Genomic DNA, 11,069 nt, shown 5'->3' with positions numbered 1-11,069 from the left:
CAGTTAGGTATGGGTTCTAATTACACCTCCACCTTTTAATAATGGGGTGGCCTTGGGCAACTTGTTCACATCTTTCTGAGCCCCAGTTATCCCTCTGAAAAAGGGGTTAATACCTGCCCTGCAGGATTTCTAGGAGGCTTGGAAATAATATACGTAATGTACTACAGAATATCCAGCGCTTGCCAGGCACCCGAGACATTTAGCTCTGTGGTGGTTGGTGTGCTTAGCGAGCCTGTCCAGCTCCCACTCTGGAGCTCCAGTGCCCAGGACGGGGCTCTGGGAACCTTATTTGCATGAGATCCAGGAGGCTTCTAGGGAGGGTGATGATGGGTGGCAGGCTGGGGTGCAGTTGATGGGAACCATGCTTCCTGGGCTAAAATCACTTAGAGGTCACTGTGCCTTGTCTGGGCCTGGGCAGGTGGGCAGTGAGATGCCGAGAGGACACTCCACTCATAATCAGGAGGTTGTGAAGGGGAAATGAGTCTGGAGGTCCGACACTGGGGTGGGGCCTGGATCAGGAACATGGGGTGGGGTGGAGGTTCAGGTCCAAAGGCGTGGCAGGGTGGGGTGCTGGTGGCCCTTTTGGAGGTGAGATGGCAAGTTGAAGTCCTCAGCCATTTTGATTCTACCCCTTTAAGACTGAGGCTATTTTGACCCAAAAACCATTGGAATATTTTTGTTTTAATAGAATTACGTCAACACTGATGAAATCTCATTATGAAACTAGTTTTCAGAACACATAGCACACCAATTCATTTCTAGGTTTTTAAACAGTCTAATGATCATTTCTGTTATTTTTTTCTGTGCTATTTAATTGAAATTATATTCATCCAATCAGTTTAAATTTTATAACAAAAATTTCTGCTAATTCATAGGTCAGTTTTTTTGTCCCTTTATAATTTGCTTCTGCTGTTGTGAGTACGTGTGTGTGTGTGTGTGTGTGTGTGTGAGTGTGTGTGTTTAGCCATTGTTTCTACCAAGTCCAGTTTCTCTTGAGCACATGGTACAGATCTAAACTTCATGAGGAAGATTTAGTTCTTTCTTTAGTTGTTAGTCAATCGTACCTTTTTCCTCAGAGGCTGATTTCAATATCGTGTTGATGTACTTTATGTTGACTGTTATGTCTACTGATGACATTCCTTATTCATTGTCTATAAAGCAGGTAGTTCTCTTTCTTTCTTTGTCAGTCTACACTTGTGAACACTTTTGGGAAATGGAGCAACAAGAGGGGAAGAGAAAGGAGTGAGAGGTTAGTGTGAAGAGGAGGCCAAAAGGTCAGATGAGATGCAGATCCAGGAACAGAAGTGGGGACGGGGCTGAGACTGCTGGGTTCCAATCCCGTCAAGTTCAAAATGCACTGCTTCTGTGTTGGACAGCAAACATTTTAGCCAAGTGATGGACCCCATCCTTGGCATTGGTGGGGAGCAAGGATGGCCCAGTCTTTGGGGAAAACCCAGGTGGTCAGGAGTCTTGAGTGGAAGTAGGAGGGTCTAGAAAAGTGTCACACTGGTGCTGGGACAAAGATGGCTGCCCTGGGGGTGGAGGTTGTTACTGGCCCTGGGGAGCTACGGCTATGGTTCCAGCGGGAGGTGGTCCGCTTGGCGGAAACTCTGTAATCCTGCCCTCCCCATTTACCAGTGAGTGCGTTGAGCAAGCTACTTAGCGGCTGCCGCTTTGGTTTCCTCATCCGAAACATGGGGATGCCTTCCTCAAAGGGCTGCTGTAAGAATTATGTACCATCACATAGATAAAATGACTGAGCAGAGAAGCCTCTGTAAATGGTGGCTCCTATTCCTAGTATCAGGGCTCCCAGGCAAAGACCAGTGCAGCAGCCTGAGGCTGGTCCCAGAGGGGCCTTGACCACCCAGAGGCGGGGGGGAGGGGAGGCGGTCAGTGGAACCAGTGTGGAGAGGATCGCTAGGCGGGGGGACCTGCTGGGAGGGAACCTCAGAGACATATATACCCCAGCCTCAATCTCCTCCCATCTCCTGCTGGGCTTCCCAGGGCCAAATCCACAGGAAGGTGGAGGGCCAGGGAACCCAGATGGGTCTGCGTCCTGGGGCAGAGAGCAGGGCCGGCGAAGGGTGGCCCTGGGCTGCAAACTGAAGGCGTCAAGCACAGACCCAGGCATGAACCTCGCCCCGTGCATGAGCCCATCTCCAGGCTCCGGGAGCGAGCCTCAGGTCACAGTCGGGTCGGGGCCAGGGAAAAGCTCACTTTTTCCCGGTGGACGGGGCTCATTCATCCAGCTCCTCTTGGAAAGGTCAGGGGTAATGTATTCCTCCTCTTGCCTCGAGGTACAGCCAAAGCTCACGCACCCGGACCCCTCAGCGTTCCAGGCTTGGAATGATTCAGACGGGAGTTGGCCTGAAATTTATCTTTGCTGTATTTACACAGAAAGACCTTAAAAAGCTAGGCGATGGTGTCAACAAAGATAATTATAATATTTCAGGAGAGAAGGTTTAACATACCAAAGGAGGGAAAAACAATTTTTAAAGCACAGCAACGGAACCCATTTCTGGACAATGAAGGAATTCGAAACTGTTCTTTTTCACAGTAATCACCCAGATGTTATCCCATATGAGCGTAAAGGTGATTTGGGAAGCAGGCAGATATCACATGGCCTTGTTTGCTTAGGGCCCTAAGAGTGGTACCCAGCGGTGGTTAACAGGGAGTTGGGTCCCTGTGGGGTCAAAATCAGGCTCTTTCCACGTCAAAGCAGCGTGGGGTAGTGGTGGGAAAGCACAGTCCTTGGAGTCAACAGGACTGGCCTGAAATGTGCATGTCTCCTGGGTCCTGTGACCCCGGTGAGGCTTTACTTCCCCATCTGTGAAATAGGTCAGGCAACCCCCAGCTCATGGGCTTTCTCTAGGGATCACCAAGTTCCTATGGAGATGGCCCTACTGCATAGTGGGTCCTCAGCTCCTGATTCCCTTTCTTCCACTGGATGCTCCCCAAGGATCCACCCGGTTCCGCATCCTGTGTGTCTGCCTGGTGGAGGCCAGCCAGGGAGTGCTGGTTGGGGGCAGGGAGGTCACCAACCCCCATTGTCTGGCTCAGGCTGACCCAGTTCATCCCAGGCCTTGAATCCAGCCTCGTTTCTGTCTTAGATTCTGCCCCCTGAATCACAAGGGCAGTGTCACCAATGGGCAGAACACGGTGGCTTTAGAACCAGCCAGGGGTCATTTCGAATCCCAGCTCTGCCATTACGTACCACGTAGCAAGTTTCTTAACTTCCCCAAGACTCTGGACAAGTGAGATGGCCAAACCCTTTGCAGGGGTGTCAAGCGCCCGGGACTGCCCTTGGTCATTGTAACGACTGGGTAATTGGTGGCTTTCACTGTTGTTGTTTGTGGAGTGTGTCCAGACACTTCTAAATTGGTCAGAAATCTGGTTTTGCCTCTGGGATTTTTCCCTTGATGGGAAGTTGCAGACAGTTGGGAAAATCTGCCGATCTTGGGGGGAGGTGATCGCGGCGAGGGAGAGATGGTGGCTGTGACGGGGCCACAGAGGCATGGAAAGGACCCTTGTCTGTTTTGCCCAAGCCCTGCGTCCAGGCAGGGATGCAGAGGTAAAACATCCTGAGGCCCTGCTCCCGCATCCTTTCTTCCCCAGGATGTGAGTGTGGACCCCAGAGCGTGCGTCCCGGCCAAAGGAGCCCAGGACACTCTCACGCCGTGATCTCCCCACGGAAGAGATGAGTAATAAAGCACAATGGCTTGCTCAAGGCACCACGGAAAAAGGCGTCCGTCATCTTAATGGTACCTTTTAGATGTCTGGCTGAGCTGTGGCCTCTTCCTCTAGAACAGCCCCCCTCCCAAAAGCACCGTGTGGGAGCTATTCCTGGCATGTCCTGTGGTACAAAAGCGTGGTTCATCTTCTCAAGGACATGTGGGGAGGCTGAAAGTCACAGCCATTGGAACAAACCTTGGCTTTGGAGACAAGTCAAGACCTTGTTATGCAAGGGCTTGCTCTCCCCGAGAAGTCAGCACTAGGAGCAAAACAGAGTTGGGGATTCGGCGATAAGGATGAAAAGGGAACGAGGTCGATGCGGGACATGCCGTCTCCGTGGGGAGGGCCGTGGCCACCGCCTCTCGTGGAGGAGCTGAGTCTCCAGCATCAAGTAGGACAAGCCAGGTAGGGAGGGGCCGTGCTGGGTCACTCTGCTCCGTGAGGTGCTGGGGAAGAGTTGGGGTCCAGCTTGGCTTGGCTTTGGGAGAGCAAGGTGTGCCCTGCCCTCAGGCCCACGGCCACCGCTTCATGCACGCAGGGGTTGGGCGAGCAGCCCATGCCGCTGTGAAGAGAGGCTTGACTGAGGCTGGAGAAATTTCTCCTCCTGCTCAACCGAGAGCTTGAACTTCTTTGGCCTCAGTTTCCCCATTGGCACAACAGGGATTATATCTACTTGCCTCTCCTCTGTCTAAAAGGTGAGCTGATAACAACGTCTGTTGATAACAGTGACTCTTGCCAGAAAAGGTGTTCTAGCATCTCAGGGGGGCTGGCTGGACCGCTGGTGTCTTTTGATGAAGGAAGGTAGGGCGTCGCCAGAGGACATGGGGCCTAATAAAGGGAAGAGCCTGAGTGCGCTACTTTCAGAGGTACAGGACGCCCCATCAGGATACCCTCTGGACCAGGGGAGCTTGGCTGAAGGAAGCCTGCTGTGACGTGTTTTCTTTTGTTTTGTTGGGGGAAAAGAAAAGAGAGCAAGAGGGAGAGAGACCTGGGAGAGCTGGTGGAGCCTCCTTCACTGCCCGGGGGCTGCTGCTGGGCCGGTGGGGAAGGGGGAGATTGCTCCCACACCTTTTTAAAAAGAGAGCTACTAACATGCTTTTATCTCTTTTCCATATCAGAGTTCTAATCATGATTTCCAGTGGACAAAAGATTCCTTAACTGAGTGAGTTCAAAGCCTCTGCTTGAAACCGATGGCCAGCTGGCCTGGGGAATTCCTTGCACAGCTCTTGCTTCTCCAGACCGGGATCTCTGTCCCAGGTTTCTGTGCTGCATTTCAAAACACCCTGAAACACAGTGGCTTACAATAGGGAGTTATCATTTTCTTTCGGGAGTTGACTGAGCTCAGCTGGGTGGTTTTCACTTGGGGCCTCTCTTGTGGTTGTCGTGAGGTGGTGGCTGGAGCTGGAGTCCTGAGGCCTCACTGGGCATCTCATCCTACAGGGCTGTGTCACTGGCGCGCCTGGCATTCCAGCTGGGTGGCTGGGGGAACTGGGGACCCGCCGGGTAGCTGTCTCCCCACATGGCCTCTCTCTGTGGACGCCCTCCAAGCCTGGCGGGAGAGTCAGACCTCTTACATGGAGCCCAGCTACCCCAGATGCATCACCCAGGAGACCCTGGCAGGAGCTGCAAGGCTTTCAGGACCTAGCCTCAGAAGTCCAAGCGTCACTGCCATCACGTTCTGCTAGACAAAAGCTTCAGCCGGCACTGCAGGGGAGTGGACTCTGAAAGTGGGTGATACCAGGAGGCCAAGCTCTTTTGGAGGCCCTCTTTGCAGTCTGGCTACCAGCCCCAGAAGGAAGGAGGAGGGCCCAGGCCTGCCCCTTCCACGCCCCGCCTCTGCAGCTCTGCCAGGAGCTGGGTTTGGGGACCTCAGTCCAGAGATCTGTCCAGCTCCAGAACTGGGGCTGGCAGAGTGGGCGAAAGGAAGCCCACCCCCTGCTCCTGTCTCAAGTTCTTTTCAGAGCGGATAAAGGCTTCTTTTCCGTGATCACTGAGATGGGAAATGTCAGTCCCCCTTCAGGAGAACAAACCCAAGTCCCTGCCCCCAGCCCTTTGCTGGGGAAGGTAGGTCACTCTTCCAGACACGTGGCCAGTATGATTAGACGGGGAGGTCTGTTCTCTGTCCAGGCTGAGGGTCCCCTCCACTAGCCTCTTGTTTCTGACAACTGTCCCTTCGGCAAATGGAACAGCAGGAGTCAGCTCAAAGGGGAGCTGGAGTGAGAGGCGGGGTTTGTTCTGGTCTTCCTCGCAGGATGCAAGCTAGCAGGAGACTTCTGGCTTCTTGGAATTATTGCTGAAACTCAGGCTCTCATCACGGTAAGTTTCAGACACTCGCTCCTCCCTGGTCCTGGGAAGGCCCTGTTTTGCTTTAGGTCCTATTTCGCAGGGATGGAAAGGCCTCCCCCAGAGAGCCAGATGCAACCATCATCGGGCAAAGCAGGGTCCCAGCGAGTGGTTAAGAGCATCAGTGGCCTGAGAGGTCTTCCCCGCAGACACACTCCGATGCCTTGGGGCCCATCCTCGGTGGGAAGTGAACGGGCTCAGCGTGGGGGAGGGGGACTGGAAACCGGGGAAGATGTCAGGATGGCTGCTTTGATGGGGGATGTGGTTGGGGGCTGGGGCAAAGGCGCAGGGCTACTTCCTCTCTTGCTGAACTTGCGGGCAGCCTTGGTACGTCCAGGGTTTCCACTTGACCTCTGGTTGCCTGGGGATCCACTCCTTCCCCTCCCATGGGGAAGGGGGGGAATGTCCTTTCAGCGGAGAGGGGAGAGGGTGGGTGCGAGGGAGAGGGTCCCAGGGTCCCTGAGAGCAGCCACCACTTCATCCCGGGAGGGGACCCCAGGGAGCCCTTGAACTCGATGTCATTTCTGTCATGCCTAGGGAGAGGCGCAAGTGAGCGTGTGTGGGGAAAGAGAACCGCCGAGAAAACAGTTCGCCTCTGTTAATATTTGATAGGCAGCCAAAGCACTTTTGTTCCCAAGCCCGGCGAGCTACCCATGAAAAAATACATTGCTTTTCAAGAACATTCATCACAGCAAGTGGCTCATTTCCTTGTCCTCAAACAACCCCATTCCTAGGCCCTTTCCCCCATTAAAAAACTCCTCCGATGTGGTGGAAAAATAAAGAAACAAAGGGGAGGTGTGGGGCGCCGATGGCTCTGCTGGAGGGAAGGTGGACCTGGGGGAGACCCTGGGGACAGAGAAGCAGCAAACCCTGGGCCCTGGGATGCGGCCCTGCCTGGATGGTCCTTCTGATGCACTTGCCCCTGAATTTCAGAAACACACCTGTGGAGCCGGGGACCCTCTGCTGCCTTGTGCAGTGTGTATCCCTGGATACAGAGTAGATTCTCAACACACCTTTGTGGGATGAAGGAATAAATAAACGAATCCAAAATGGGATGCTTGGGGGCTTCCCTGGTGGCGCAGTGGTTAAGAATCCACCTGCCAATGCAGGGGACACGGCTTCTAGCCCTGGTCCGGGAAGATCCCACGTGCCGCGGAGCAACTAAGCCCGTGCGCCACAACTGCTGAACCTGTGCTCTAAAGCCCGTGAGCCACAACTACTGAGCCCACGTGCCACAACTACTGAGCCCGGGCGCCTAGAGCCTGTGCTCCGCAACAAGAGAAGCCACTGCAATGAGAAGCCCACGTGCCGCAACGAAGAGTAGCCCCCGCTTGCAGCAGCTAGAGAAAGCCCGTACGCAGCAAGGAAGAACCAACGCAGCCAAAAATTAATTAATTAATTAATTAATTTAAAAAAAAGAATATACCTTAAAAAAAAAATGGGATGCTTAGGGCAAAAGATACTATCCAATCCAGGATGCTATTTTTCTGAGTTTTTGTTTTTTTCTTCAGCCACGAATTCCATGATTAATTGACCAGGCAGACCAGAGTCCGGGGCCTGTTGTGTGATCTCCATGTGATAGGGGTGAGCTAGTGGTTTGAGGGAGCAGCTTACTGCAGGGGGAGGGCACTGACCTTTGGCTTTATTCTGTGACTTTGAATGAGTCATATCACCTCCCTGCACCTGAGTTCTACAAAAGGAGATTAATCACTTACTTTGTGCTATTTCTGTAGAGACTATAGTCTTTGTAGGGATGTTATGGACTGCATGCCTGTGCCCCCCAGATTTTTTATATTGAAACCCTAACTCCCAATGTGATAGTATTAGGAGGTGGGGCTTTTGGGAGGTAATTACGTTTCCATGAGGTCATGAGGGTGGGGACCCTACAATGGAATTAGTGCCCTTATAAGAAGAGGAGAGAACAGAGCTCTCTCTCTCTGCCATGTGAGGACACAGCAAGGAGGTGGTCACCTGCCAGCCAAGAAGTAGGCCCTTACCCAGAACTGAATCTGCTGACACCTTGATCTTGGACTTCCCAGTCTCTCAAACTGCGAGAAGTAAATATCTCTTATTTAAGCCAGCCAGTCTGTGGCATTTCATTATGTTATCCTGAGCTGAGACAGGGAAATGCCTGGTACAGGAACATAGCAAGCACTCAGTACATAACGGTCACTTTTATTATAATTTTGACAAGTGTAGACCCTCTCAACTTAATAAAATATCAATAAGATATTCAGGAATTTCTGGGCATCCCATCCACCACAGTTCTAGAAAATCCCCAAGGTCTGAGATGCTGGCAGGAGCTTTCCTCCTTTTAGTTGTGTGAGAGAGAGCGGTATAGACATGTTGGACCATAGAGTCACTTAGTACAGGACCCCACGTGGTTCCACCACCAGTGATGAGCCTCCCTTCCGGTGAATGTGGAGGACAGGGCTGTTGGTCAGACTCGTCAATCAGCAGCAAGAATGGTTCCAGGAGGTACTTCAGTGGCATTTTTGGATTCATTCATTCACTCATTCAACGTGTATTTGTTGAGTGTCTACTCTGTGTCCTGGGATACACAGTGCACAAGACGGCATGGCCCCTAGCCTGGTGCAGCTGCTGACACTAGCTGGGGAGTAGACAGCAAACAGATGATTTAATGATTCCATACTGGGACAAGCCCCGGAAAGGAGATGCAGATGATGTGCTGGAGAATGATGGGGCGGGAAGGCTCTCCTGCAGGTGGGTGGTCAGGGAAGCTGAGGCCGGAAGGAAGAGAAGCAGCAGCCGAGGAAGACCTTGTGGGGAACGTGGGGAAGGGCTCTGTGTGAGGATCCCAGGAGCCCAGGCGCAGGGGGTGGTGGGTGAGGAGGACGCAGAAGCAGCTGGGCCGGGGCAGGGCTCAGGCTGAGGCTGTGAGGTCCGCAGGGGCCACCGGCAGCCCCGAGCCCCCGCCCACTTTAGGCCGGTCCAGAGGCGCTGCCGAGGGAAGGCCCGGGGACCAAACTGGCGGAGGGCTGAAGCCGCCTACTGCCAGAACCCCAGGGGATGCCCCAACCCCACAGATGATCTTTTCTCCTCGCCAGAGCCCAGCAGAGCAGAAACCACTCGGGTTTTGCCCAGGAGGCCCCTTTGGGCACCCAGCACCCCGGGCCTGCCCGGGTCCCACCGACGCGGAACCGGGCAGACCACATCACTGTACTGTTTGGGTTTGAGAAATAGATACAAAACTTCGGCTTCTTTATTAGACAGAAAGGGCTCCCTTTCAGGCCCTACTAAGAATAGCTAATTTATTCGTGCTCTCCCGGGCTGGGAAGGGGGTGGAAGCCTGTGGCTGGCCCGGTGCCCTGCTCGCATCCCCACGGACAGCGCAGGCCGGCAGGGAGCCCCCGCGAGGGGCATCCAGAGGACCCGGCCCCGCCCCACCTCGCGCCCATTGGCTCCTTGGAGACCTTCTCGCGCTCTCATTGGCTCCCACTGGCCCTTGGCCCAGCCCCCTTAGAGCCGCGCCCCCTGTTGCCAGGGAGATGGGGAAGCCGAGGGGGCGCCGTTCTTCGGTGAGCAGGACCGCAAGGAGATTTGGCTGCGGAGAAGTGTAGATGCTGACCCAGCGCAGAGCTAGGCATGTGGGCGCGGGAGGGGACAGGGACCCAGGGAGAGGGACGATTGCCGTTTGCAGGTATCTGCCTTGTACACCAGGCTTCCTGTTGTTTCATCCATTGCTTACAACAGTCCTGCAAAGTCGGTGCGGCCAGACCTCGTTTTATTGTGCTGCACAGATACTGCACTTTTTACTAGTTGAAGGTTTGTGGCAACCTTGCCCTTAAGCAATCCTATCCGCGCCATTTCCTCAACAACATTTGCTGACTTTGTGTCTCTGTGTCACATTTTGGTAATTCTCGAAATATTTCAATATTTCTTTTTCTTTATTCTCCTATTTGTTATGGTGGTCTGTGATCAGCAATGTTTGATGTCACTACTGCAACTCCCTGAACGCTCAGATGGTGGTTAGCTTTTTTTTTTAGCAAGTATTTTTAAATTAAGGTATGTGCATTTTTTAAGACATAATGCACACTTAATAGACTACAGTATAGTGTAAACAAAACTTTTATGTGCACTCGGGAACCAAAAAATTCATATGACTCACTTTATTGTGATATTTGCTTTATTGCACTGGTCTGGAATGGAACCTGAGGTATCTCGGAGGTGTGCCCGTATAATTATGTCCCTGGTTTACAGATGAGGAAAGTGATGGCGGAAAGTTTAAGGGACTTGCCCGAAGTCACCCAGCTAGTAAGTTGCAGAGGTGGGATTTGATTTGATTGCTGGTTTGTGTGAGTCCAGGCTCTGCACCACTGTGGCAACCTAATAGGGGTGGGTGAGAGTAACCCAAGGATTAGATGGGTGACAGTAGCCCACCGGGCTCTGAAGTACCAGCACACTAGTACTAGCTGGGTCCCCTGCAAGGAGGCTTCCCATGGGAGATGACCCTTGGCTGTTCTTTGAAGATGGGGGGACTTGAGGATGGTACTGACAGTGCAGAGCTTGGAGACACAAAAATCAACCAGAACAGCCTTTGGACTTTGCTATGAGATAAAGCATATGGTGCCTCAGCCACCAAGAACACCAAATCTTTGTGCATAGTATTTTCCATTTGCAAATCCCTTCACCGACATGGTCTCCCTGAGCCACACAATCAAAACAACTCTGCACTGTTGGCACCACCTTAATTTTGCAGAACAGTAAGCTGAGGACAAGTGAGGACCGATGAGGACAATGTATAGACGTTTCCTGTGGGTGGGGGTACTTTAGACCCCACATAATTCTCACAACAACGCTGGGAGGTGGGCATTGTCTGTCTTACTTAACAGAGGAAGAGACCAGAACTTAAGAGAGGTTAAGTCATTTCCTTAAGGTAACACGGGGCTTTAAGAGCAAGTCTGCTTGACTCCAAACTCACCCTCTTTCAGTTATTCTACTGTTTCTTCAGATCCTGAGCCAGCCCAAGGAGT

The sequence above is a fragment of the Balaenoptera acutorostrata genome, chromosome 8 (assembly GCF_949987535.1).
Source record: "Balaenoptera acutorostrata chromosome 8, mBalAcu1.1, whole genome shotgun sequence".
Taxonomy (NCBI): domain Eukaryota; kingdom Metazoa; phylum Chordata; class Mammalia; order Artiodactyla; family Balaenopteridae; genus Balaenoptera; species Balaenoptera acutorostrata.
Note: the sequence above shows the minus strand (reverse complement) of the source record.